Source organism: Oryzias latipes, chromosome 12 (genome assembly GCF_053564925.1).
Source record: "Oryzias latipes strain Hd-rR chromosome 12, Olatipes_Hd-rR_3.1".
NCBI classification, from domain to species: Eukaryota; Metazoa; Chordata; class Actinopteri; order Beloniformes; family Adrianichthyidae; genus Oryzias; species Oryzias latipes.
This window is the reverse complement of record NC_136248.1, coordinates 2894588-2909063: the sequence shown is the minus strand read 5'-3', so window position 1 is coordinate 2909063 and position 14476 is coordinate 2894588. Positions and strand designations below refer to the sequence as shown.

Genomic DNA, 14476 nt, shown 5'->3' with positions numbered 1-14476 from the left:
GTTTTTAACTTCAGGCGTGGCCCCATTAAAGTTGGATGCTCTACTAAATCCTCACATTTGAAACATTTTAACTTAATTAATAACATATTTGAATTATGAATTATTTGAATAGCTTCTTGCTGCAGTAAACGTGATGGCATTAAATTGGTTTTATATCTATTAGCCCACTCTTTTAGGCCACAAAAAAAAGAATATTACATTCTTAGCACATTACAGGATAAATACGTAGTATAATTTAAAGCCTACATAGTTTTAGGCACTTTACTTTTAAAATACGCAATACGAGGCTTCAAAGACAAATTTTCATCTGAAATTTAAACTCAAACTTTTTAAAGTTTTGCTCCATCAATAGACAGTTTTACTTCCTCCTGTGTTTTATTAGCAAAAACCATACATTGAATCTTTTGTAAATTCAATGAAGGCTTAATTAACCAACATTTTATATCTTCTATTAAATGTTTTAAGTTTTTTCCTGAACGAAAATTATTTTCAACAGCAAAAAAGAACAGGTTTCAATGGAAATGTCATTTATAAATAAATGAAAAAGAATGAGACCCCAGATTGACCCTTTTGGAAGCCCACATTCAATGTTCACGTATTTTGAGGAACGATATGCAAACTGTACATAATGTTGCCTTTTATGTCCATAACTGTTTAACCAGTTGAAAGCTACTAAACCCAAACAGAATAGATCATTCTATTTAAAAATAGAATAATCAGTACTAGGGCTGCACGATATGAGGAAAACTTGCGATATGCGATATTAGTGATCAATATTGCGATAACGATAAATTTGCGGTAAATAAACAAATAGAAAAATAAACAAAAACAACATTCCCATTTCATTGCAACAGTTTAAAAATTATACTCCAAATGACCCTCATCGACATGGGGGACAAACGTCAGGGTGGCTAACCCTGGTCCTCAAGAGCCTCAACCCTGTCTGTTTTCCAATTCTCCCTAGACTGCTCAATAATGATAACCAAAATCAGGTGTGTTCAGTCAATCAGGATGTGAAATCACTTGAGTCAGCCAATCAACAGCAAGCTGGTTAAGGAGAGCTGGAAAACAGGCAGGGTTGAGGCTCTTCAGGACCAGGGTAAACATAATAGGCCTCCATCTGATTGGTCAACAATGGGAAGGCGTCCATCTGATTGGTCAAAGCATAAAGGGATTTATTTGATTCGTTAAATGCTTCAAGCTGCTAGAAGATTGTTTTAACACATTTTGGGTTTGCGATTTATTGCGATATTCGCCGTCTTTTGCGATATGCATATTGCAGAGCTGGATATTGCGATAACGATAAATTTGCGGTATATTGTGCAGGCCTAATCAGTACTATTACATGCATTTTTCAAATAAATAAACACTCCTATTGTATGAAGACTCATCCATCCAGGTTGATTCCATCATAGTAGTAGGTTTAGGGGCTGTCATCTGGACTTAGTTTACAGTTAGAGGAGGTTTCACCTCTTATCCAAGAGGCTTTGTCAATTCTGAATTGGCAGGTGAAATGTGTTCTAACTTTAAAACTAAGTCCAGATGACAGCCCCTAAACCTACTACTATGACTCCTTTTGTATATTTCTTTTCATCAAATTAAGTAAAATTAGAGACCTGGTTCTATATAGAGACATTCCAATGTGTGAAGAAACAGAAAAGTGGGAAAAAAGGGACTTTGCTGGAGGTGGTGGGATGAAAATAGCTTAGTGATGGGGAGTGAACACATACAGTATTTTCCGGACAATAAGTCGCCCTTTTTTTCATAGTTTGGCAAGGGGTGCGACTTATACTCCGCAGCGACTTATTTTAGAAATAAATTGAAATAAATACATTGTTAACCCTCCTGTTATGTTCATTTGTGAGGAACAGAGATGATGTTTCTGGGTCAATTTGATGTATGAGGTATATTAAGTGTTAAGAGTATGTTAAGTGACTCAGAGAATCAGCAAACCTTTTTTACAGTAAGATCTTGAAGGCTAACAACATAATATTCTATCTTCCAATGATTTCATAGATTCAGAAATGCAATAAAAATGACAACCGTTTCTACAAATACAGGATGAAAACAGAGTATTAGTTGGCCAATGATGCTTCATGAAAGGAATAAATAAATAAGTTTGAGAAAGAATTACTGTGGATTTATGAGATAAACAGTCTGCTATGATTGTGTCATAAGAATTTGTGCAAGTAATTATATCTTGGTCTCAGATTTTGTCAAATAAATTTCCCGTCAAAATGCGACTTATAGTCCAGTGCGACTTATCTGTGTTTTTTTCTACTTTATAATGCATTTTTGGGCTGGTGCGACTTATACTCCGCAGCGACTTATAGTCCGGAAAATATGGTAATACGCTTTTAAAAGGCATTTAGAAAATCTCTGGATCACCTACAAGAAGAACAAGAAGGTCTGGCTCCTCGAGAGGAAATGAAGGATGGCTAAGGGCATCGAGTGTGAAAAAGATTAATGGGAAACTCTCCATTATCTGAATGGTTAGAAGGTCACAGCTGGAATCAATCAATCAAGCCTTCATAAATGTATTCATGTCTGTAGCAGGTTTATGTTCCAGGCTCCTCTTTTGTTGTGCTGCATCAAATGTGAAGGAGATTCTGTTAAAGACATAAAGCCTCTAATGAGTCTTTATTGCCAATTGTGCGTCAGATTAAGGAGCGCGACACAATGTGTGGGCTTAAAACACTCACAGCCTAATTCTGCTGCTGTACGATGTCGGAGGTGCAAGCGAGTAAATGAAAAGGGCAAAGGCTAATTAAATACAAGCTTTTCATCTTTCTTTTTGCTGTAATCACTGCCTCAAGGAAACCTTTCTGTAAAAGGTTCCAACGTTGTGTGCACAAAGCAGCACCTACACACACGCTGTAGTAACAGGTGATCAGTGAAGTTAGTGTGGCGTGAAAGTGCCAGGACGGAGATTTCAAACGGCCTCAGGAATACATCTGCTCCCGCCTCTGCAGTTTGCACTGCGATGGCATCAGTCCTCTTTATGGATCACTGCAATTCAACGGAACTGCGTCCGGCTTGCAGACAAATGAGTGCGGCCCTCGTTTGTTCGGGTGCAACGCGGCGTCATGGTGCCACAAAAGGAAGCATCAGATTAGAAGCTAATTGCAGCCTATCAATAATGAATGCTCCAGTGTCTGTAAGCTATTCACCAAAATGACACACAGGGGAGTGCGCATTGTCTCTGACAGCCTGTAATGCGGTTGCGGGGGCTACTTTCAGCTGGCTTTCTAAGAAATTCATGGGTAATCTGGAGGAGGGAGGCCTCATCTGATTTCCCAGAATCCATCATCCGTCAAACTGTCTCCTTTGCAGAACCTGAAAGTCTGACAAAAGCTTTGACCGTTTACTGTGACTGAGATTTCCCTCCATCATTTGATAAACTGTCTTCATCGTTTCTGCTGCCCTTTTGTCAGTAACTGTCAATAAAGCTGCAACATTTGTGTACAGTAAAGTGCACAATGACATTTTTGTACGTTTAAACAACTCAAGAGACCAAAAAGGGAAAGATGGGAAGAAAAGAGATGATAGAAACATTCAGGTTTTTGCTTTGTTTGTTATGAATAATTCAGCTTCTCAGGCGCCTGGTTTAGTGTTCCTGCTGTCAAGCTGCATGCAGCCCACCAATGTCAGCACATGACAGCATCTGCGTGGCCCCCCGCATCATTGAAATGAAAAAAAAAACAAAAAAAACAATAAAGGAAGAAAAACACTTTGACAGATACTGTGAGGCTTGTGCTCAGAAATATCATGTCTGTCTGTCAAGTCTGTGGTCATATGTGCTCAAAACCGCTATGCTTTCTTTCATCTTTCTTTATTTCCCATAAGACTTTTGATCATGAACTGATAGGGTGATGAGTCTGAAGATGAAGGTGTGATGCTGAAGGAGAAATTTTGGAGGCAGATGGATAAGGAGGGGGCTGCACGGTGGTGCAGTGGTTAGCACTCTGGTCTCGCAGCGTGAAGACCCCGGTTTAAATCCCAACTGGGACCTTTCTGTGTGGAGTTTGCATGTTCTCCTTGTGCATGTGTGTTTTCTGCAGGCATTCTGGCTTCCTCCCACAGTCCAAAAACATGCTCCGTGTTAATTGGTGACTAAATGGGTGTGGTGTGCATGTGCAATTGTGTGTGGGTGTGTGATTGTGTTGCCCTGCAATAGGCTGGCAACCTGTCCGGGGTGTACTCCGTCTTTGACCAGCAGTAGCCAGGTTAGGCTCTGGCCCCGAAAGGGATAAAGCGGGTTAAGGAACTGGACGGATGGATGGATGGATGGATGGATGAGGTGATCCGGGATATGCCCAGAGGGTAGAGAGTGGTGATTGGGTTAGCCTAACACAGTGTTACCCAATCCTGATCCTCTGGTGACGGTGTCCTAAATGTTTTGTGGTTCAGCTCTTCATCAAACTTTGCTGAAGCCTGATGATGGCCGTCATCAAAGGCAGGTGGGTTTGAGTGTTCCCCGAGGTGTTGAACATGTGGGTGAGGGAAACCGAGGCAGTGGAGACGTTTGGTGTTCAGAACAGGAATGCAGAAGGACAGATGGGGGTAGACTTTGGCAAAAGGATGGAGATGTTAGTGGTCAAGACATTGTTCCAGAAAAAATAGAAGCATAGGATGACATTGGTGTGTGTGTGTTGTGTAAAGAGCACACAAGTTGATTACATCTTGTGCAAATGTAACCTGAAAGATCAGTGACTGTAAAGGCAAAGCTGAGGAGAGGGAAGCCGGGCAGCAGAGGATGGTGGTGAGGAAGATGAAGAGGACAAGTGGAAGACAGGAGCACCAGGAGATGCAGAACCAAAGGCTAAGGCCTTCTGAGGACATGTTCGACAGGTTGAACCAAAGTGGATTGTTGGAGGAAGAAAGTTGATGTTGGAGCTACCAGAGGAAGAGGAGGAGATTCATGGATGAAGGGAAGGAGGTTGTGAGTCTGTGTTTCCGCTCATTCCCAAAGGAATCCATTCTCTGAATGAAGTCTTGATCTTCTGTTTTTCTTCTTGTAACTTCTTCTTTGTCTCTTCTGCAGTTTGTCGCAGGATGGAAGCTTCTTGCGCCCCCTGCTGACGTCCTGACGACCCGGCATCTCACCGCGCTGTGGAGACAGCTGTGTTTCACTTGTGTTTGGGATTCTGGTAAGAAATCCAGCATTTCCTGGCTTTAGTTTTGCAGTCTCGCTCTTGTCTTTGCAGTAACAGAAAAATGTACCAATCGGCTCTTTAAAATCCAGTTTGGTTCTTCCGCTTCTTGGTGTTCGCAAACACTTTAGCAGCAGTAAAGTTTCTACCTCACCCACTTTCTTTGCTGCTTTGCAGCTGGGCTTTTCAGTCCTGCAGCTCCGTCCTGATGTGGACTTGTTCCACCTTAATGTCTGACTCTGAATGCTGTAGGGGAAGCTTGACCATTGCAGCTTTCCAGAAGTGTCTATGATGGCCCTCATTGAAGCAGGTTTTTACAGCATCAGGTTATCTTCTGAAATTTAGAAAGGAAACAAATCCCTCGCTCTCGTATTTCTTTAAACTGTTCTGTCACTTCAGTCACTCCCAAGACAAGAATGCCAGACATTAATCTTCCACCTATTATCCAGCCACCATGATGGCTGCTGTATATCTTCTCCAGACTTGCCCTGAATGTCCGTTTGCACCAAACACAACTTTTATTACAATAAAAAATAAATTATTTCAAAGCAAAATGCCTTAAGGTAATAATTTTTAAATGGTCACATTGCAGCAAAGAACATGGCAGCTGAAGAGACAACAGACGACGGGAAGATTTTTGGGACGTTTTAACAGAATCTGTTCAATCCTTTTTTAATTCTTCTATTAGGAAATGAATTTGTCTTTGTGTCATTGTTTTGTTCCAGTCAGACATAATAAACACTCACTTTACTGGTGATGACCATTTATTATATCAAACAGAAACCCAAAAAGATGGACATGGACGTCCTGTTGGAGACTGGTTAGAAAAAGGGTCAGGTCACAAGGGAAACACAAGTCAGATCTTTTAAGTAGTTTTATAGAAAAAGTAAACTTATTAAATGTTTTTCTTTACAAAAAAGTTATTTTCTCTAAACCTGTCCTAATGACTCCGATGTTCAGTAACTTTTAATCATAACTCCGTTTTTTTAAGCAATTTCTTGTGTTTTTTTTAAAGAAAATTGAAAAATGTTAGTTTTTCATTAAATATGTTACAATTTCATAAATACGTTTTCATTTTGCTGAATTTAAAGACCCACTCCCATGAAAATGTTTTAAACACGTTCTTGCAGTATTATTCTTATAGTAGAGGACACATTTAAAGACAATAAAGCTCAAAATTGCATTTCAGAGTATTTCTTTATTAAAATCGTTGTGAATCAGAATCAAATGGAAAAAAATGTTGTATCAAAGACTGTATTTGTGATGTTGGTGATGTTGGATGGGTCACAAGCTCCCTGCTCTGATCTATTCTGATCATCCACCTGCAGACAAATGGATCCATGAACGTCTGAATTTGATGAAAACCAAAACTAGTGTTTCATGCCTTTTTGGTGCAAAGTTTGCTGGAAAAAAAAACATCCCAGTAAATCTTTGATGCTTTGGGAGTTCTCATTTGAAAAGTTCTGTAGACTCTGTTCCAACGATTTGGGAGCGCTGACAAACCAAAGACGGATCAGTGTGCCTCTGTGATGGGCCCGGTGTGTTTCACTCCAGTTTTAGCAGCAAAGTAGATGTAAAAACCAAACTTTTACTGATGTTTACGTGTTTGCTGTAAGGTTTAAGTCTGGACTCTGGAGAGTTTCATGACCCTACCACCACCATGCCCACATGTGGGATTAGTCATTGGTCACGATGCATTTCGTTTACCTCAACTCCAGCTGTGTTGTTATGGGAGGATAGGCTGAATCATTTCAAATGAGCTACAGATCTGCAGTCCTTAAAGTCGGCATTTAATAGACAGGTTCTAGATCCCAGAAGATTAGTTTACTGCTGTTCTGCCTCATCTAAGTTTGCACATTTCTTATGAAAGTATAATAATATAAATAGGAATATTTCTAATCCGCTAATTTTCTTCTTCATTTACCAACATAAAGTCGTAAAACTCTTCATGTCTTTGTTTTAAAATGACATCTTTGTTAATTGGTGAAAAATAATCCATGTGACATTTCTTATAAAATAACAGTAATTGTGAAAGCAGAGACTGAGAGCCACAACGTAAACCTGGCCTCTCACAAACCAATGCTGCAAGGAGGAGGAATGAGAGAGAAGGAACAGAGGGAGGCAGGAAAGGCTAGTTGCCTGGTGACAGAAATGGGAGGAGAGGGAATGCTAAGACAGGGGGGGGGGGGACAAAGAAGAGGAGGAGGAGGAGGAGGAGTAGAGGTGAGGAGTTGCGAGTAGAGTTATTGGTCACGATGCTGCATCTGTTGCTGCCATCTCTCCCACTCGGCTCCTTTGGCCTGCAGAAGGGATGAAGAGTCGACTCTGAAGTCTCTTTATGTCGCTTTGGTTGTCCAAAGTCATTGAAAATCCAAGCTTTGAGCAAATTAATTTTGATCCATTCAAAGCGGTCATTAGCTTATCATTTAAAACGTCTTTCTTCGACAGAAAAGCTTTCTTCGCCTCAGAAACAGTCATGCTGGACCTAAAGGTTTAAAAACTGCCTCTCCGTTTTAGTTTGAATGAGTATGTTCCAGTCTTTTACCTTTTTGATGCTAATTCATACCAAACATGTGCACAGTGGCTGGTATTGATGCGGAATTTTTCATTTTTTCTTCTAGGAAGAAGCTTAATGATTGAAGTTTTTCTTTACATATCTGCTGTTTTTCTCACACAACTCATCTCGAAATGTTAGAAACATTACAGTGTTCCTTCATTGATCGCGGGGGTTACGTTCTAAAAATAATTTTTAATTAATTTAATGCTGTATTAATTTAAACCCCACACCACATACTTTATACACCTTTTCTCAGACAGAGAAGAACGTTTTTACACTTTCTCTCTTGGTAATGCCATGACACACAGCCACTATGTGCAATTTGTGCAGATTTACTGGATGAAAACTGGTCATAAGTGAACAAATGTGGATAAAGAGAGAAAAGCTGTCGTCTTTACATGAAATTTTCAGATGTGTCATGAATGAACCACGTTAAAACCACCAAAGAAGTACGAATAAACCCTGCAAAGAACACGTAGACCAATGTAGAACATGGACCGAGCTTGATTATTGCGCTGTTTATATGCAATTCGTTAGTGATTTGTGTGTCGATTACGTAATTTGAACGTGATGCGTGTGCAGTATACGGGATATAAAAGTATATAATAAATACATCGGTGGTACATGCTTGAAAAGTCCGTTAGACATCCGTGGAACGGTTGTGGAAAGCCACAAATTTGCGTATACAGCTCCCAAAAATCCCACACAATGGCGTAAAATGTACGTAATAATTGCATATAATCTATGTTAATCTGTATAAACTGTAGTGGTGTCCCAAAATTTTTTTTTTTTCATTATGGTTAAAAATGGCATCATCATCATTAAAAGACCACTAGGAACACTTTGAAAATAGATTTTAAAGATGATCAGAGTGGGACATGAAACAATAAACAATACTGTAATTTCATAGCAGGTTAGCTGCTTATGGACAGTTGATAAAGTTTTGTCAGGAGAACAGGAATACTGACTGGAGAGAAAACAGTCTTTACAAACACTCTTTTACTTTTGCTGTTCCTTAAACCTTTTGGTGTTTTTTCGGAGGCCTTTGAATTCCCGATAACTCCTAATGCGCTCCTGAAAAGTGGGATTATCACGCACCAGTTGTCCTGAAAGTGCAGTCGTGGTTTGTGCAGAGACAGTAACACATCTTTTCTAAGGACTCTGTTCACGTGTTGCCAAACCTGCACACTGACGACACGCTTCAATGTGAATGCATTTAAAATGTTAGCTCATGAATCACAAACAACAGGAAGATTGGGAAAGATGAAGCTCTATGGCAGCAGGTCAACTGGTGCCTCAGTATTGTGGAAAAACCTCCATCCACGTTCTACAACACAGAATAGGATTGTGTGCAGAAAATCCGCAACCCATTCAAAGGACCGGATTGATGCTTGTGTGGACCATTTCTAGCTGGAAAAAACCACAGTCCTTCCTTCAACCAAGTGAATCTGAGACGAAAATCTGCTTAATTTCAGTGACGGATGACCACGATCTGTGTTGAAACCCCACTGAGCTAGCCTAGAAGAACAACACATTCTCTCTTTGTGGAGCTTTGAAAGTAGCCTTTAGGCATTTTTACATCAAATGATTTTCTAGAGGATGCAGACTTTGCACCGACTCTGGGGAAAAGTCGGCTTCTGCTACAAATTCCACTGAAGTTTGTTTTGACTCAAACCTTTTTGTTCCTGTAGACACAAAAGGAATTCAGGGAAAATTCTTTCTTCTAATCACAGAAAAAACATTTCTTTGCATCCTGATCTTTCTTCTTCTCTTTCATCTTTTTCTTCACATGCTCCAGCGACTGTTGGCACCCTCTTCCCTTTACTTCATTTCCTCACCCTCGTCACTCGCTCATTAGTCCCAATGATGTTTACTTTAAAACACTGCTCCAGGAAAGGAATTGGGCCTCCTCTTTATTGGAGCCTCCGGAGGAGGACATCGTTGTTCAGGAGCTTATTTCACAGCCGCAAAACTACAGTTCTGCATCATTTCCTCTGAAACTGCTTGTTAGAGAAACACAGACCTGGTGTTGGTTTGGAAGCAGATAAATCCTCCAAATTAACAGGAAATCCTCTCTGGTTTCCAGGTTGTGGTTGTTCCTTATTTTTCTCTCAGATGTCTTAGCATAGCCCTCTCACTGCTCTCTTATGTGAAACTAGGGCAGTGCCATTTATGCATTCAATCTTGAAGAGTTATTGCAGTCCCTGGACGGTTTAAAAGAAGGACAACATGGGCCAAAGGGGAGTTTCAAATAAACGCTACTCACAATAACTTAGGGAGTGTTTTTTCCTACTAGGTCGAAATTTTAATGAAACGCGTAAAAGTTACTTTTGATATTACTGATATTAGAATCAGGAGAAACACCATTTTTCTTTGGGTTGATCTTTCTTACCCCCAAAATTAAGACCATAATAAAGATGGACCCAAATGACAAACAATGACCGTGTCAATAGCAGATATTTCCACCGTTTGCTGCAGTGACGGCTTGACAGCGGCGTCTCCACCTCCTCACCAGACTCATGATGTGGTTCTGTGGCCTTCCATTCTGTCACAAGCAGTTCTACCAGGCCATTTGGGAGTGGGGTCCGATCATCCGGTCTCTGCCTCAGCTGGTCCCAGACATGCTCAATGGGGTTCAGGTCAGAGGTCATTGGTGGCCATATTTTAACGTGGTCACATTTTGGTTTGGCTCCCAAAGACACACTGACCACAGTGAGACAATTTTTAAACCTTTATTTAACCAGGTAAGCTATGAAGAACATGTTCTTATTTACAATAACAACCTGGAAAGTGGAGGCATAAAAGTTTGTAGAAAACACTAAATGAGGTCTCACCCCGATACAGCTGTCTCCCTATCCCCAAAAACTGTGAAGTGAAGCAATATCCCACGATGGTAGTGTATATGTAGTGTTAGTGGTGTTTGTTCTCATTCCAACTGGGCTGTTCGGTTTGGTTTGGCCCCATAAACTTGTAAAATTTGATTACTTGTTTTAGGCCTGCAACAATAAATTGCAGATTTATCGTTAACGCTATGTCAAGTTGTGCCATAAGCATATCGCAAAAGTCGTTGTAAATTTCAATAAATGTTGAAAACAATCTTATGGCAGCATAAAGTATTTAACGAATCAAAGGAATCCATTCACGCATTTGACCAATGGGACGGACCGATCTGATGTTAGATGCCCACCTGTTGCAGTAAAATGAAAATGTTTTGTCATTTGTTCATCTATCGCAAGTTATATCGTCATCGCAAATTGATCACTAATAACGCAATTTGTGAGTTTTCCTCATATCGTGTCGCCCTAATTTGTTTTATGAACCTAAATTCTTCAAATTCTTTGACTGGTTCCTCCATCAGGTCTGAGGTTTTTCCTCTCTCGTGTTGAAGAAGGTGGAGAAGATTTTTGCACATGAGCTTTGTGGATATTTTTCCACTTGTTGATGGTCTTTCTGGACTTTCACTCCTGCTGTCTCTGCTCATATCAACATGTCTGAGGGGATCTCAGCAGATGTTGGGAGGGAGCAGCTGCTCAGCTGCACCGGAGCGAGGCCGGCCCCTGCACGGCAAAGGAGGGTCTCCTGGAGCGGGGCCCCCCGCACATCTGTAACGGGTTCAAAAGTCATTCAGGAGCTCAGAAGCATCACCAGTAAAGCATCGATTCCCAACTCTATTCTACATCTTCTCAGTGCCTGGATCCAGCAGCTCTGTACCGTTCCCGCTCTTGGAGAGCCTTTTTACTCCATATTTGTCTTCCATCTGTTTTACCTCATCTCATCCTGCTCCCATCACCTCTTCATCACCCTCCCTCGGGCACTTCTGTCACATTTCCTGCTCCGTGCTCTCTGTCTCCGTTTCCCTCTGCCTGTCTGCCTTATTCTCCTCCTCCACTTTCTCTCCTCCGTCGTCTTTCTTCCTCCTCATTTGAGGACCCGTGAGTCATTCTCTGAGAATCAGCTGACTGGAATTTATTCAACGTGAAACAGAGGCGCCTCTTTCTCTCTCACATGTGTAAAAACCATCAGCAGCAGTTTGAGACATGCAATCTTCAGGCAAATAAAGCAACTGTGTGATGGCGATGAGATCTATTTCAGAAACACCTGAGCTGCTTCTTCCAAAACCGCTTCCTGTCTTTGTGCTCTAAATGCCAGAGTTTCACGCTCACATGTCTAAGCTCTCTGCTTGAGGCTGAACCCTCATCCATTTTTAAAAAGCCCTGGTGCCAGCAGCCTGCACTTCCTCTCCTCACTTACTTTCATCGTCCTTAAGCATCTTGTTCCACCTAAAAAGGTCACATGGTGTCATTTGGATTGATGAGTGGATGGAAATGAATTGGAAGAAATGACATCAACAGTTGGTGAAGAAGCCAGAAAGAAATGTCCTCTGTGTTTCCTTAAGTGAGTCCGAGGCGGTGATGCTCCGATAAAAGGCTGACTTCCACTGGACCGTCCGTGTTGCGTTGACACAGAAAAATAAAACCTTTATTAATCAATCAGAGTTGACATTGCCTCCATCACGTCTGCGTCTGAAGACCGGCCCTCTGCGACGCAACGCAAGTTCTACGCAGGAATTCCATTTCCAGTCCGTCAACGTGTCAATTTGGCAGCAAACGCTGAAAAACAGGAAGCAAATGTGGGTTTCAAAATAAAAACCTCCGTTGTACTTTCAAAACAACACTTTATAAATTTTATTACATGTATTACGGTGGCAGGACCACATGATTACACACGTTAACGCCGCCGATAACCGTGTGCATTTTCGCCATGGACGACAAAAGTTTAATTTTGAAAGTACAAAAACATATTATCATTTGTGGCACAAAACATGCATAGAACGACTGTGAGGAAGAAGAGGGCATGGGTCCTGATTGCTAAAGTTTTGGATGTCGATGACAACAAAGACGATGTAAACTGACGGCCTTAAGACCTCTGGTGCAACGTAGAATCGCAGCAGACGCACCCGTGTAAATCTGGAGTAAGATTACGATAATTACGTTGGATTTAATTTCTATTATGGGAATGTCAGTGGTAATTACATAGTACTTTAGTTGAATCTACTGGGTATTTACATGGTACTTGCAGGATAAAGTATTGGCTCATTTGGGGCTGCACGGTGATGTAGTAATTAGCACAGTGAGAGCTTCAAATCCCAACTGGGACCTCTCTGTGTGGAGTTTGTATGTTCTTCTCGTGCAGGTGTGCGTTTTCTCCAGAAAACAGGATTAAATCAACTCAATATCAGGATAACAGTAGCAAATTTTAAAGCCCCCTAAAAGTGGATAACCATCACAGCAGTTTCTCTGAAAGCCAACGATTTGATTTGATTTAGATTTATTGATTTATTTCAGGCATTGCAGTCAAAGCAATAAAACATTTACACATATTCATCAAACTCATTACAGAAATGATGAAATGCATAGATTAAAAAGACACTAGATAAAACAAAACAAAAACATCAGTTAAATCACGTTTGCTTAATTAAATACAGTGATTATTAACTAAAGTCAAGTAGAGCTTGATTCATTGCTTGAAAAGGAGCAGGAAGAAGTGAATTTATATAATCCCACTGAGTTAATTCGTTTGATAGTTTTACATAGGTCTTTTGATCCGGTTCTGATCCGATAGATTCTTTTCAAGTAACAAAATCCAGTGTCTAGTAATGATTGATGATCTTCAGAAAACATTCATTCATGATTTCAGTAAACAGGAACGGTAACCATTATATATAATAATTATTGATTATTATTAGAACACATGATGACAATAAACCAGTACTTATTGCTACACATTGCAGATCAAGTACAGAAAATCAATAGCTTTTTATTGTAATTTAAACATTTCAGTAATCATTATAACACATTACACAATGTAAAACTCATTGATTGTAATTAAAAGAGCTTTGATTATTTCACCACAATCAAGTTCATGTATTTGGAATTATTCAAACATCTGTTGATCCTTAACTCCCCTTATTTTTATATCATGAGATCAGAGTTTCTTTATACCTTTTCTTGAATATCTGAACATTGTTTGAGCTCATTACTGAACCCGTTCCAAAGTTTAGTGCCACACACCGACACACAGAAACTTTTCTTTGTGGTTCTTATCAGTTTGATCTTGAAGTTCCTACATCCCCTCAGTCTGTTCCTCCTTCATTTTCTAAGAACGGTTTCTGAATATTGAATGGTAACGATTTCCAACTGGCTCTGTATAGAAGTTGTTGGTGTAAAAATCCACAAAGTCATACAGTTTTAATCGTCTAAATTGATGAATTGTTTGTAGGATCAAGATAGCCGGCTTTATGTAATATTCTGACTGCTCGTTTTTGAACTAAAAAGGATGTAGTGAACTCTTAGAATTATTCCCCCAAATTTCTATACAGTAGGTGAAATATGGTAATATTAAGGAGCAGTACAATAAATATCTACTGTTGTATTCTAATATATGTTTAGATTTATTTATGATTTGAAATGCTTTTTGATACTTTAGTTTGTATGTGTCTGTGTTGCTTCCAACTTAGTTTGTCATCGATAAAAACCCCTTAGAATTTGATTCCTGGAACACTTTCGATTGAGACATTATTTATTTCAATTGAGAGCTCGGTATTGGCGTTGTAGTTACCAAAAAACATCACTTTAGTTTTATCTAGGTTTAAAGATTTGATTTAGGTTAACTCTGTGTTCACCGCATTAATAAATTCCCTATGATTGTCTGTAGAAGAGAATATGTTTGTGTCATCAGCAAATAATGAGTTTCATATGCTTTGAAA

The 14476-nt window shown here is 39.9% G+C and overlaps 1 protein-coding gene across 2 annotated transcripts in view; it reads left to right on the top strand.

Annotated features, from left to right (window-relative positions):
- rab27b (RAB27B, member RAS oncogene family) overlaps window positions 1–14476 on the top strand; it is a 77880-nt gene that overhangs the window by 20765 nt on the left and 42639 nt on the right. Inside the window, exon 2 of one of the 2 annotated variants that reach the window (XM_023960639.2) lies at window positions 5045–5150. The exons of the other annotated variant lie outside the window; for it this stretch is intronic. The gene's annotated coding sequence lies outside the window, so the exon portion shown is untranslated. The remainder of the gene's footprint in view (window positions 1–5044; window positions 5151–14476) is intronic. 2 annotated transcript variants of the gene reach the window in all.